Source organism: Sinohyriopsis cumingii, chromosome 9 (assembly GCF_028554795.1).
Source record: "Sinohyriopsis cumingii isolate HCF-2022 chromosome 9, ASM2855479v2, whole genome shotgun sequence".
Classification (NCBI taxonomy): Eukaryota; Metazoa; Mollusca; class Bivalvia; order Unionida; family Unionidae; genus Sinohyriopsis; species Sinohyriopsis cumingii.
In genome coordinates this window covers 94446590-94460745 of record NC_142969.1, presented here as the reverse complement: position 1 = coordinate 94460745, position 14156 = coordinate 94446590, and the positions used below count along the sequence as shown (strand labels likewise).

The window sequence follows — 14156 nt, the reverse complement described above, 5'->3', positions numbered from 1 at the left end:
TCACCTCTGCCTGTGTGGGTTCGAGTCACCAGCTTGGCCAATGTGGGTACGTGAGAAAGCTTGTCAGTAGCTTCCCGTAGGTGGTTATTCTTTCAGGGGTTCCACAAGTTCGTCCTCCACCAGTTATACTGGCGTCGTGTATGGCCTATCTTGTGCCGATAAACGGCATAAAACCCCACAAAACAACAAGAACAACAACAAAACATATCCAAAGTTTAAATCTCTCTCACACTCGGACAGTTGGCTAACAGTGAAATATGAAGAAAGAGACGAAGATATACCGACCGGGTTCGGGGAAATAATAAGTCTATATAGAAAGTCACTTTGTGTTAATCCTTTCTCGAGGGCTAGCAGCGATAAAGCTTTAGGGTAGAGATAAAAGGAATACTAAATGTAAATATTTTGTTTTCGCGGCTCTTTGAAATGAAATAATTTTTATATTGCAAGTTACTCCGAAACAACAGAAGAACTGAAAGACCAGTTTGATATATGTTGTAAAGAGTGCATTCCTATGCTCACGGGAGATTTCAACGGCCAGTTAAGAACATTGTTTAGCTCCAAAAACCAAGTGTTTAACACCAAACGTTAAAGGTGCTGTTCTAAAAATGATTTGTGTATAGTCATTTAGTATCTGCTAACAGTCAATTCATATATGTAATGGACCTGAATTTACCTTTTTCTCAGCCGATGGCAAATCGAAATATTTGATAGACCATATACTTTTGCAAAAACGTAAGTACGCCTTAGTAGTTAAGGCTGATAGAACTAATTGTGTACATTAGACCAGTTATATTTTCTAAACAGATTTCTCTTTCAAATCCATTACGACAAGGTTTTAGTAATAATTGTGGCAGTAAAGCTGCAACTTTCTGTATAAAAATATATATGATATTATATGGATAGAAATATTCCTGTCTGTGCTACACATCTTGATAAAGCTAAAGCATTCAGCACATGTTGGCACAAATGTTTCTTTTACAAGTTGTACATACGTGGAATTAAAGGGAAGACCTAGCGCATTATTAAAATCTCGTTCGAGAGCGTAACCAATTCTGTTTTATTTGTGGGCAAACTGTCTGAACGTTTCTATATTAGACATGATGTACGTCTGGGCCGCACAAGGCCTGCTTGTTTCTTTCTCGCAATGATATATGAATTGATCACTGAATTAGATCAAACATTGTGTGGTCTAAAACGTACCGATCTCCACCTGCAGTGTGTCTTATTAGCATATGGCAAAACTGCAATGCCTAATGCACATCATTCGATGCAACATTTGCTTGATAATATTGGAAGCTACACGAGAAGGTGGAGACTTAGATGTAACGCAGATAAATGCTGCACTGTCTTGTTCACTAACAAATGAACGGCTGTTTTCCACTCTTTACTGTCTGACGAATCTCGGATTCCAGAAGTCGAAAATAAGAAGTATGCTAGTATACCTCTAACATACATTTAAAACCAAATAATGTAATAGAAGACGCTTGCGATATAGGCAAGTATTTGTTAAACACTTTTTCTTGTATTGACACCAGAGACGGCGGAAGGAATCCCTTAACAAGCCTTAATATTTGGCAAAGAATTATTCTACCTTCGGTTCAATGTGGATGCAAAATATGGTTGGTGAGGCAACACTTATACCAAGATGGAACAACTCGAGTTATGTCAGATGTATGCAGCGAGACGAATGCAAGGTTTAGATAAATATATGCCAACACAGGCAACCTGTAGTAAAATTGGACTTTAGTCAATGTAAGCATATTTATCTAAGATTATACAATCCTTTCTCAGCCGACTGTGTATGGCGTGTGGTATGTTTAGTTACAATATATATATATGTTATTATCTGGCAAACCCTTCAAAACGATCTGGTTTTGTATCAGACGTTGTTAGAATAACTAGGAAATATGGCCTGGGAAGCATTGTTTTAGACTACTCAGAAAGCGACCAACCAAAAGGCAAAAATGCTCGGAATCGGCGCAGTATTGATGTTATTTAAGATCATGAAGAAACTACTTGAAGAGCAATATGGTATTTAGGAACACCTAAATTTACTTCAGAAACAGTCACTTGGATTTTAAACCAAGTAGCACGTGGTTTCTTGGAAATAAATTTCCATTAATGTTTTGACCTCTGTCTAACATAGTGAAACTGGATGTGTGTGTGTGTCTGTGTGTGTTTGTCTGCGTTCGTATATACACATTTACACACACACACACACACACACACACATCCCAGACCTTCTAGTCATGGAGGAACTAGACAAACCGACCACCCTGTAAGAGCTCGGAAAAGCCATCTGCTGACAATTCTCGTTGAAATTGACCCTTTCGTGAGAGCCGAGACAGGTCGACCAGGCTTAATGGTCAGCTGCAATTCTAGCACTGATGTCTCTAAGTAGGTAAAGGCCTTCAGTGCTGGGGATACTGGATATTTCTTGATCCAGAGCCTCGTACAACTTGTTCTCCACGTGGGTTGGGGCGTATATGATTTAGATGTTGGCTGGGCCTGAGGATGTTGACAGCAGGATGCCAATGATCTTCTTAGTGCCTGATGATGAATGCTCTATGAAGGCGACTAGCGTGTTCTTGAAAGCGAAGCCAACACCGTGCTACCTAGGTTCGTCCGAGGGCTTCCCTTGTCTACAGAAGGTATAGTTGGTTTCACGGATAGTGCCGCTGTCGCCGTCTGGTCTCCTGAAGGCAGGCAATGTCGACGCTCAGTCAGGAGAGTTCTCTGTCAATGATGGCAGTCTTCTGTGCGTCGTCGATCTGCTGAAAGTCAGCGGTATGTCCAGGACACATGTTCCTGATGTTCCAGCTTGCGAAACGACTGCAAGAGCTGTGCTGACAACTACTTCGCCTTGCGCCTTACATTCAGAAAGCCGAGGAAGCGAGCAACACGAACCTCGCTGCAAGGAAAGCTAGGAGGAGGGCGAAACAACAACAGCCTCAGCAAGCATGGGCGTTCACCTGCAGCAAGTGCAACAGAGACTGTCAGTCTAGGGTCGGACTATTATAACACTCACGAAGGTACAGATAGGACACACAACGGGAAGCTACACCATCGTCTCCCGAAGACATACGGATGCCGCGAGAGAGATTAAGGCCTAGGGTATGTGATTTATATTTACGTTTTCGTTCATTGCTTTGCTAGATTTCAGTGATAATTTGCTGAGTATGATCAGTAGGTGTTGAGAGGATATTTCTCAAACCGATGATTTAGCCAATTTCTACGTGTAGTCTAATATTGTACAGTATTCACGAGATTTAATGGTAACAAAGTTTAGTTTCATAAATAAACCGTTTCTGAATTCCTAATAAAGAATTGTCAAAATAGTCTTATGTATAAATGTTTAGTAATTTCAAATAAAATTAATTCTCTCTATCATGTACTATGGTCATGCATAACGTAGAGTACCAATCTCCTACAGTTGCAGCTATCAAACAAAACGTTTTTACTAAGTAAAAGTGGTCATGCATAATGAAATATCATTATATTTATTTACCGATCATCTATGTTCGATTAAAAAAAACACCCAAATAGGTCTAGATCATCTAAATCAATGCTTGCGTCGCCATGTTCGATATTTTTATCGATAAAAACCAGCAAAAGAATATATACAAAGTTTGAATAACTCATTCGATTTTCTAACGGGAAGGAAGATATGCTATTGAACTATTAAGGTCATTATCTTTAATTTCTTGTTAAGATGTCAATATCCAGGTCATTGGTAATCAATATCCAGGTCATTGGTAATCAATGTCCAGGTCATTGGTAATCAAGATGGTTTTGAATTAAAAACACCGGAATCTATGCCAAAAAGTACACAAGAAACAAAAAGAAGCCTAATTGAGAAATTGGGCATAAAATGTCAACTGTATCAGCAATATTAAACTGACATTATTTGTGTAAAAAAATATATAAGAATAGTATGCTCTCTCTCTCTCTGTCTCTGATATTTGCAGCAATATTTAACAGCTAGTAATGTTATATTAAATCATATAAATCTGTATTAAAATACAACTGCATTTGCTGAAACAAAGTAGAGACGTTTTTTAAAATAACACAAAAATATATTAATTAAACGTAAGGCAGTCACGAATAAATCAGCACATTATGACTAGTGTAAAATTGGTAAAAACTCATGAGGACTTTTAAAAAAAACGAACTTTTACCTGATCGATCTGAGTTAAATACATACACATATATATGTATGCATACATGTACGCATGCAGGCACATACGCATGTACGTTCGCATGTACGTACGTACGTACATACGTATGTATGTATGTATGTATGTCTGCCTGCCTGCCTGCCTGCATGTCTGTATGTATGTATATACATATGTATGTATGTATGTATGTATGTATGCATGTATGTATGTATGTATGTATGTATGTATGTATGTATGTATGTATGTATGTATGTATGTATGTATGTATGTATGTATAACCCTTCTTGGAAACAAAGCAGTTAGATTTTATGGGGTAACAGCACAGTTTTAATGTTCTATTTTACAAATCGAAAAGTATGGATTTGATTCCATATATTCAAAAAGAGGGATGTGAAATATGTTTATGTTCATTTGGAAGCCTCCGACATTGCGCATTTGCATAATCTGACGTGATTATATTATTTTGACTTCATCAGCCATATTGCACCTAAATACTATCAGATAATGATACAGGTTTTTCAAACCTCTTGCGAAAATAGACATTTAAAGCTCTGATTATCCAATACGATCGATGCACTAAACAAGCGGGCAATTTATATGACCATTCATTCTTAGGCTATTTCTATGACCATTTTTCTTAGGCTATTTTGAAGACTCGCCTTCTGATACAAGACTGTTTTAAAAGGTTGATGCTGACTCTTCAACTTACCATTTCATCAATTTCATATCTTCTATTTAACACTGTGCATTTTGTTTTCAATTTAATGCATTCTTAGAGGTACGCGATTGACGTGTATATATAACTCTATCGATCACATGAAAGAGTACATAACAATTGCATGTCTATCGATCACGCGAAAGAGTATATAGCTACTCTTTTGATCACCGTGCTAGGTATATATATATATATATATATATATATATATATATATATATATATATATATATATATATATATATATATATATATATTGTGTGTGTGTGTGTGTGTGTGTAACTTGTATTCATCACTGTAAACTGTAGTGGTCATCTTGGATCTATATTAAATGCAAAATCTATAGATTGCATAGGATTTAGAAATAGATTATTGCAAATGCGTTTATAGTTAGTAATAATACAATTATTAGTAAATATGTTGACATGTTTCGGGCAATTTCCCATTGGACAAGTGTCTTAGAAGAATTAATTTTAGAGTCCTTCTAGGATGTTGGAGAATTAGCGATTTGTTATATAGGTGTAGTGACTACATGAGTGTTTTACACGTATAAAAGAATACATGAGCTTGTATGCTACAATCACTTTGAGCACAATACTCGCCCTATTGGCTGTGGTGCGTCGATGCGTGCACAACCCATAGCTAATTTTTAGAATATGATTCTACAGTATCATTGCCGACTAATTACTAGATAACTATAATCTACGATAGTATCATTCCCCGACTACTAACTAGATGAATATATCATACAACATTATCGTAACTGAATAAGTACTAGACGACTATATTCAACAAAATACAATGTGATGAAGGAAACGACAATACCTGTGATCAGTTGACTGATAATGGAAACACAGGACTAAACAAATATAGACCTCTCCACAGAAAAAGCGTAAGTAGGCTGAAACGGAAATTACAAATATCAAAGCACAAAAATCACAACCAGTAGCGCGATAATTGTTTCAAAAGTGACTCTCAACAGCATTCTACACTTGCTGAAGGAGTTGCGAGACCCCAACTGTGGTCTTGGCTGATCCTCTAGACACAGACTTAGCAAACGCTGGGCCCGCTTTGGATCATTTTGGCGGGGTCCTCCTGGATTTACGCGATGGCTCACCCGAGGGCACGGCATTTGGAAATAAACTTTTAAACAAGTTTTATATGATATTGAACTTAATATTTTATTCCACCGCTTTAAATTACTTTCTCTCTGTAGATACATTTTGTAAAAAAGTTACTAACGTGCGGGGCCCCTGTGAGCGCGGGGCTCTAATGGCCACATCGGTCCAACCAGTTTGAGGCTGACCCTGAAAGCGGACTTTTACTTTCAGCACCTAACTAGACCTTTTCACGCATTATTATAAATATCGTTACACTAGTGCAAATATTATGTAAGCTAAGACGTCAGAGGACGATATTAACACTTATGTTGGGAATACATTCGAAAACCACTATTGCAGCTAATTGTTGCCTATAATACAGTAGTTTTATAAATGTTTTTTGATACTTTCGATTTCTTTTAAAACACAGTTTGGGAAGTTTTAAATAGGTCAACAATTGTCATGGCTTTAAGTTTTACTTGCGTTCCCCTAATGATAATTAACCTTCATTCATTTTCCCCTCGATGTGTACTAATTTTGCCAGAAGCCGACAACAATGTATTACCGTATGATCATCAGCTCTTATTGCTTCTATAAAATAGGTGATTAAATGAGCAATCATCTTCATATGATATTTGTGTCAATAGCTGGTGAATTAAACGAAATATATTACTATTTTGTTATACTGCTGCTGTATTTCGTTGGTAAGCACAACCAAATATCGAGCATGTTTTAGAGGAATGTTTGTAATGTCGAGCCTCAGACTGGCTAAATTTGATTACTATGCAAAGACTTACATATAAATAACAGTATTGAAGAAGCCTACCTCATTAAACTCGTCGCAGAAACTGTTCTTTCTTGAATATCCTTGTCAACATGTTTATAATAATCACATTGAAGGCGTACTGAATAACACGTCGTCGATACTCCAGCTGAATCAAATTTTAGTAAAATCACAGTACAGCAAAATAAATGCCCTCCATTAAGATGCGAGGTATTCTCTACCATATGATGACATGGAAGTCACACTTTCTACTAGCAATGATCTGCATTATATTTCCGACTCCTGCCTGCCAAAGCTATTAATAGCATTCTCACACAATTAAATGCAGCATATGTCTTCCTATCAATGTAGTATCTCCATGACGATCATATTTGGAAGGGTTCATCATTAAACATCATCCAGTCCACACAGAGATATGATATGAATTCACACTGCACTGTTTATCTTATCTTCGAATGCATTCATCGATACCTCTAATTCAGTTCTAGTTGTCCATAATTACGATAATTACGAAGTTTTGCCAGTGCCATCAAGTGTAACTATTAAGAAATACGTAAGATTGAATCCCAAATGATAAATGTATAGCGTTACTCCTTCTTACAGTCTCACAAGCCAATATACATTTTACGTAAATCTATAATTACTTGCCACAGAGAGTAGACAGCTAGGTGTTAGTGACGTCCACAGTGACTCAAAGAGGGCGGGCCCTTGATCAAATTGACTTAAAAGTCTTCAGTCAATTTTACAACTGTTCAAATATTTTATCAATTATGCATTTCTTTAGCTAGGATATTTCTCGTTGTCCTCGCCATTGATGTCAAGCAAGGCACAAAATTAGAATCACATGTGTCGATACGAATGAAGTCAGCTCCTTAAGCAAATTTATTCAAGGGTGGAAGATCATTGAAGTGCGCGCTCAGCGTAAAATACCAAATCTTATTTGCGTATCGATAAATAAAAATACATTCTTGATAAGCTGGTGAATGCGCTCTGCTGATTTCATTAACTCAAACCTGATATAAAACCTCAAAATTGAACGGTTTCTTTCTTTTAGTTGATCAAATGAAGCATGTATCGAATAAAGATTTCTAATGCAACCAAACGCAGAGTAGATTGATTGGCATCAATGTGAGTAACGTGGAATCCAGGGGCAGATTTGCTTTAAACAGTTGGCAATTCGAAATATATATATATATATATATATATATATATATATATATATATATATATATATATATATATATATAGTGGCTTTACGCACGTAGCTGAGAGTACATACCGTTTTCCGTTGCCAGGAGAGAGGATTTTAATACACCTACAGGTCTTCCGTTCCCATTAATTTATAGGAACTAAGGCTAGGTCGGCTGGGTTAGGACAATGGTGTTCGAGGTACATGCCTGGTGTCTTTAATGGTTTCATTACTTCTTTTTGCGAGTTCACCTTTTCCTTCATTTGTGAAACCGTTGTTGTCTTGAAAAATAAATAAGCTCATCCGAATCCTTCTTCTGAGTTTATTTTGAAGGACTGTGTCGTATCCATCTTTAATTCTACCATTTATCTGCTGCATATGTCGTATGTCTTCCTCCCTCATCCTCAGTCATGCCGCTCATAATTTTAATAGGTTCTTGGTCACTTAACAATATAAACGTTCTTCCTAGTTAAATATCTTCACTCCTAATGTTGTGGAATATTAATGTTATCACAAATCAATTCAAATTTAGTTAGTACATATTGCTATTTATGGAATTAAAAACTTAATCACTTGATACTGAGCATAAAGAAAAACAAATAAAACAGAAAAATGGTTATGCTTGCAAAACTTTATATGGCTGTTTCTACAGGAAGTAAACCTGTAAATGTATTATGTTTCAACTAGATTGTTTCAACATGTTGCGGATACTGGAAAATATTTTATTGACTTATAAATCGAAGAGCCATAACGATATGTTATTTTTATGTAAATTTTTGTAAGCCCAAATTATATCCCGGATATTTGATTATTAAAAGTAAGTATAGGCTCTTAAGCAAATTGAGAGCATTATTTTTAAAAAAAATTGGGTCGGCTGCAAATATAATTTTATTTGTGCCAGGTTGTCTGTTTCTAATCTTCTTGGTTTAAACAGCTTGGTTTCGGTGTTCTAAGACGGAGTATCCAGTAAGATTCCGTTTCTTTCCTGGTTTGGGAACTCCAGTTGGGATGTGAGCAGCTGCAATAAGTGTTATATCTCTGAAGGTTTAGGCCAGGGGAGGAGACGTGTTCCGCGATCGAGCTTCTGTACAGCTTCTTTGTCATCCAGTCAAATCTATGAAGGTTGATTCTTCTGTGTAGCTCTTCAGTTTCTCCGACATACTGAAGGCTACAGATCCTACATGTAATTGGATAAATTACATTCTCTCTTTTGCACGTTTTGTTTGGACCATATATGTTTAGTTTTTCTCTAGTTACTGTGGTAGAAAATGTCCTTGTCTCTATCATATTTTAACAGGTTTTGCATTTTTTATAATCACAGGAACCAGATTGACTAGGATGGTCTTGATTAGTGCTCGGCGTTAGCTTCGCCTTGACTAGGATGTCCTTGAGGTTTTTTGGTCTCTGGTAGGGTACTACATGTTTGTTAGGGAGGAATAACTTTAGTGCGTCCTACGATTCCACGATGGGCCAGTGTTACACGATAATTTTATCTACTTTGGGGTTGTCTGGATGTTAGATCAGGATAAATGGTCTCTTATCAGTCTTTTCCTTCTTTCCATATTTTAGTAGGTCATCGCGGTTTGTTTGTTTAGCCCTTTGGGTTGCCCAAGAAATCAGGTCTTTGTCGTAGCCTCAGTAAATTAAATGTTTAGATAGCTCTTCAGACCTTTATAGGAATGTTTCATCGTCGGAGCAAATTCTGCGTATCCTCAATGTCTGGTTATATGGGATGTTTCTAATGCAGTGCTTTAGATGACAGCTGGGTCGAAGGAATTATCTCCTCCCAACCAGCTGTCATCCCAAACCTGCATTAGGAACATTCCACATAGCCATGCACTAAGGATAACGAGTTGAAAAATAATAAATTTAAAGATTTTATTACTGTAGAAACAGCCATGTAAAGTTTTGCAAACATAACCGTTTTTTCTGATTTATTTGTTTGTCTTGTCTGTAGTTTGTATTTGCCTTTGAAAAAGACTCATTAAGAGTCGAAAGCGCTCATGCGAGTTAGACACTAGTTTTGCATTGTTCGTTCTCAGGTAAAGTGCATTTATCTTAATCAATCCCTGACACACGTTATCCCTTGCTGGATCCAGTGCACTTGAAAGGATTGTTATTCGCAATATGATTTGAATTCTTTATTATATATATATATATATATATATATATATATATATATATATATATATATATATATATATATATATATATACTGATTCTGGTAGACTTCTTTCTTGTAAATACCGATAACACATTCCAAATGAGAGGTCTGGGTGACCGAGTGGTCTTAAGCGCTCACTGAGCACTACCATCTCACCACTGTTCGTGTGGGTTTGAGTCTATGTTTTGGTCAAAGTTGGTATGTGAGAAAGCTGGCCGGTAGGTCAGTGGTTCTTACCAGGATTTTCCCTATTTCTTCCTTCACCAGTTATACTGCCACTAAAAGTGTGCTAAAAATGGCGTGAAACCTGCCAACACCACCACAACAAAAACCAGAAGACTCCATATCATGAAGCTGCCTCTCACACTGAACATTTATTTTGCCAAACGTTCTTATCACAATGTCCCCCGTATCAAATTATAAATTGAAGTTTTTTAAAATGTTCTTCATATGAATTTTGTGTTTACTATTAGGTTATTATGTCTCTAAATCTTAATTCCGTTATTTATTTAGATAATATTCGGGTATAGGCGTTCACGTCATATGTTTTGATGTGAGGGATGGCACTGTTATAATCTGATTTAAAGGTTCGTTGCCCAGGCCTGTGGAGCAGAGTTTGAAGATCAATGGATTAGGCCAGATGGTTCTAAAAGTTAAAAGACAAGTGGTCTTTCACGAAGGCATGAGGTTAGGTAGTCAAAGCTTTAATGGTCACTGGGCTAGGGTGAAGGTCAGAAATCGTGACTTATGTAGTCTCCAGTAGGAACTTAATAGCTTTGAAAGAAGATAAAATAGTCGATGGTCATCAGAAATCAGGTTTAGACTGGATGAAACCGGTCAATCGCCGTAAACTGAATACTGTTGGTTAAGTGCCTTCTACTTTACCGAAAGAACTGTTTGTGGTTCGACAGTGAACGTTCTGCATTAGCAGACATTGTTCACGAAATGCTGGCAGACTTGACAAGAGAAGACAGACTTTGAGTTGTTAGCAATCGTACGATATGATGTTTCCTCTGTGTGTGTGTGTGTGTGTGTGTGTGTGTGAGAGAGAGAGAGTCTGTGCGTGTTAAAAAATGAGATTATATGTAACTCTTTGTAAATTATCTAACCATTATGTGGTTTATTGAAGCGTATGGCTGCGCCACAGAAGTTTTTCTAGCAGGTAGAATTTGAAAATACACACAGGCTTTTCACTGCAATGTGTTTTTGTTTAGAGCAGCAAAGAAAGGAATCGAATATACCACGCAGTGTATGCATCAACTAAGAAAGAAACTGAATATATCACACATTTTATGTATGAGCAAAGAACAACACTGAATATACCACGGAATGTATGCATCAACTAAGAAAGGAACTGAATATGCCACGCAGTGTATGCATAGACAAAGAAAGGAACGTAATATGCCACGCAGTGTATGCATAGACAAAGAAAGGAACGTAATATACCACGCAGTGCATGTATCGACAAAGAAGGGAGAAAAAAGGACTTATTTAGAAGAGAATGAGTGCAACATTAAAAAATTTCGTTTGTGATCTGGGTGCTATTTAACCTCAGTCCATGGTGTAGAGACATAAATGACAACAACAATTCGTATTGTATGGTATTTTATGACTATAGTACCATAAACGGCCACAAAAAACAATTCGTAGAGCATAGTTGTGTAAAACTATAACGCCATAAAGGGCCACACCAATTCGTATTGTATATTATTGTATGACTATAACGCCATAAAGATCCACAACAATTCGTATTGTATAGCATTATATGACTATAACGCCATAAAGATCCACAACAATTCGTATTGTATAGCATTATATGACTATAACGCCATAAAGATCCACAACAATTCGTATTGTATAGTATTGTATGACTATAACGCCATAAAGGGCCACAAGAATTCGTATTGTATAGTATTGTATGACTATAACGTCATAAAGGGCCACAACAATTCGTATTGGGGAAGCTCTTCAAAGTTCCTTTAGAACTGTGTCGTTCACTAATAGTACAAGCGCAGTTAATGCCAACGTATTTGTATGTTTATTTATGAGTGTTGCTTGTTTTGCTGTTGTTGACCTTGTTGTTGTTGCATGTGTTGACAATTTCATTAGGGTTTCGTAAGCGTCATAGTCTGATTGGGTTTAGCATGCTGTTGATGTGAATGTATTGACTGGTCTGTGCAGCTTGAATAATCATTGCCAAATCGCGTCACGTTTATTGCCGGTTTGTGTATTGTGTTCCACTGAATGGTCACTGATTGTGAAGTACAAAGAGATTCAACGGTCTAAAACAGTAATTGAATACCGCAAATTACTCAGCTTTTAGACAATTTGACAAGACTTACGTCTGGCAGCTGCGATAATTCAATAGCCACATAATGTTGTATAACCTTGTAGAGTGCCGAAGCTTGATTCAGTATCTGATAATGCTTTAGCACTTTATTTAGAAACCTTGTATTAGGTCATAATTAAATAATTTCCATTATGCTACGCGATACATATCTGTATTATCTCAACATCATTTTACAAATGTGTATAATAATATTTCTGGTGATATAAATTTACATGATTTGAACAGTAAACACTATTTAAATTCCAAACTCAAAAAGAGATTATGAATCCACCTTAAAATCTCAGTAACAATTCTGCGTAGTACGTACTATTCTTTTGTATCAGATAATTTTAATTTACCCCGATTTTTGCAAATATTGCCTGATGGGTATATGGATTCGGGTCACAATTATTACTTCCTGATCAGTGACCACGAATGTAGTCCCCGTCTATTTTTGGAACATTTTGGCTCAATCGTTTTTGGTGGTGAAGCTTAAGATAGATTTAGGCATTCTTGTTTTTAATTTAAAATACATTTCATTATTGTTATAATATGAATATTATGTTATGGTTCTCTCTGTCTATATGTATTATGGCAACAGTACACAGTGAATAATGTGGCATTGTGGATGTTCCGGAAGTGATAAGGTTGACTTACTGATTGTTGTTTGGTTTACAGTTCAGCATCCTTAAATAACGCCAGTTAACTTATGAAAAGAGCTTCACGGCGAGTTCATCGTTGAAGATATTCCAGAGAAACATAAGATTTATTAGGATTTAGACACAATGGAAAGTTCTGGACTGACAAACAAATGTATGGACTATACGGTAAACATAATTGTTATAAGATGTCGTATGTGATGTGATGATTACAATGTTCAAAGCAAAGCTGATTATACAACATTACTGAAAACTTGACAAGTACTTTAATTCAGCCATACAACATTACTCGACAAGTACATCCAAATCAGTCATAAAACATTACTGATTACTTGATAAGTACATTCAGTTCAGTCATACAACATTACTGATTACTTGATAAGTACTTTCAATTCAGCCAAAGAGCATTACTGATTATTTGACAAGTACGTTCAATTCAGTCATGCAACATCACTGCTTACTTGACAAGTACCTTCAATTCAGTCATTAAACATTACTAAAAACATGACACGTACTTTCAATTTAGTCATACATGATTGCTGAAAACCTGACAAGTACTTTCAATCATTACTAAAAATGTGTCAAGTATTTTCAATTCAGTCATACAATGTTACTGAAACCTTGACAAGTACTTTTAATTCCGTCATACAACATTACTGATTACTTGATAGGTACTTTCAATTCAGTAATGCAATTGTACTGAAAACTTGACAAGTACTTTCAATTCAGTCATACAATGTAACTGAAAACTTGACAAATACTTTTGATTCAGTCATACAATGTTACTGAAAACTTGACAAGTACTTTCAATTCAGTCATACAATGTAACTGAAAACTTGACAAGTACTTTTGATTCAGTCATACAATGTTACTGAAAACGTGACAAGTAGGCCTACTTTCAATTCAATCACACAGTTTAGAAAGCGCAATATGAAACCCACGATGCATATGTCAGTCTTGTCAGCATTTTTGTGAAATTGTTAATTATCAGTAGAGTTTACTATTTCATGCGTTAAGTACGCTTGATGGAAGGCTTCC

At 36.3% G+C, this 14156-nt stretch overlaps 1 protein-coding gene across 2 annotated transcripts in view; it reads right to left on the bottom strand.

Moving 5' to 3' along the window:
• LOC149792275 (potassium voltage-gated channel subfamily KQT member 1-like) overlaps positions 1-14156 on the bottom strand; it is a 282881-nt gene that overhangs the window by 142649 nt on the left and 126076 nt on the right. Inside the window, exon 1 of one of the 2 annotated variants that reach the window (XM_089970826.1) lies at positions 6820-7266. The exons of the other annotated variant lie outside the window; for it this stretch is intronic. The gene's annotated coding sequence lies outside the window, so the exon portion shown is untranslated. Of the gene's footprint in view, positions 1-6819; positions 7267-14156 lie in introns of those variants that run through there. 2 annotated transcript variants of the gene reach the window in all.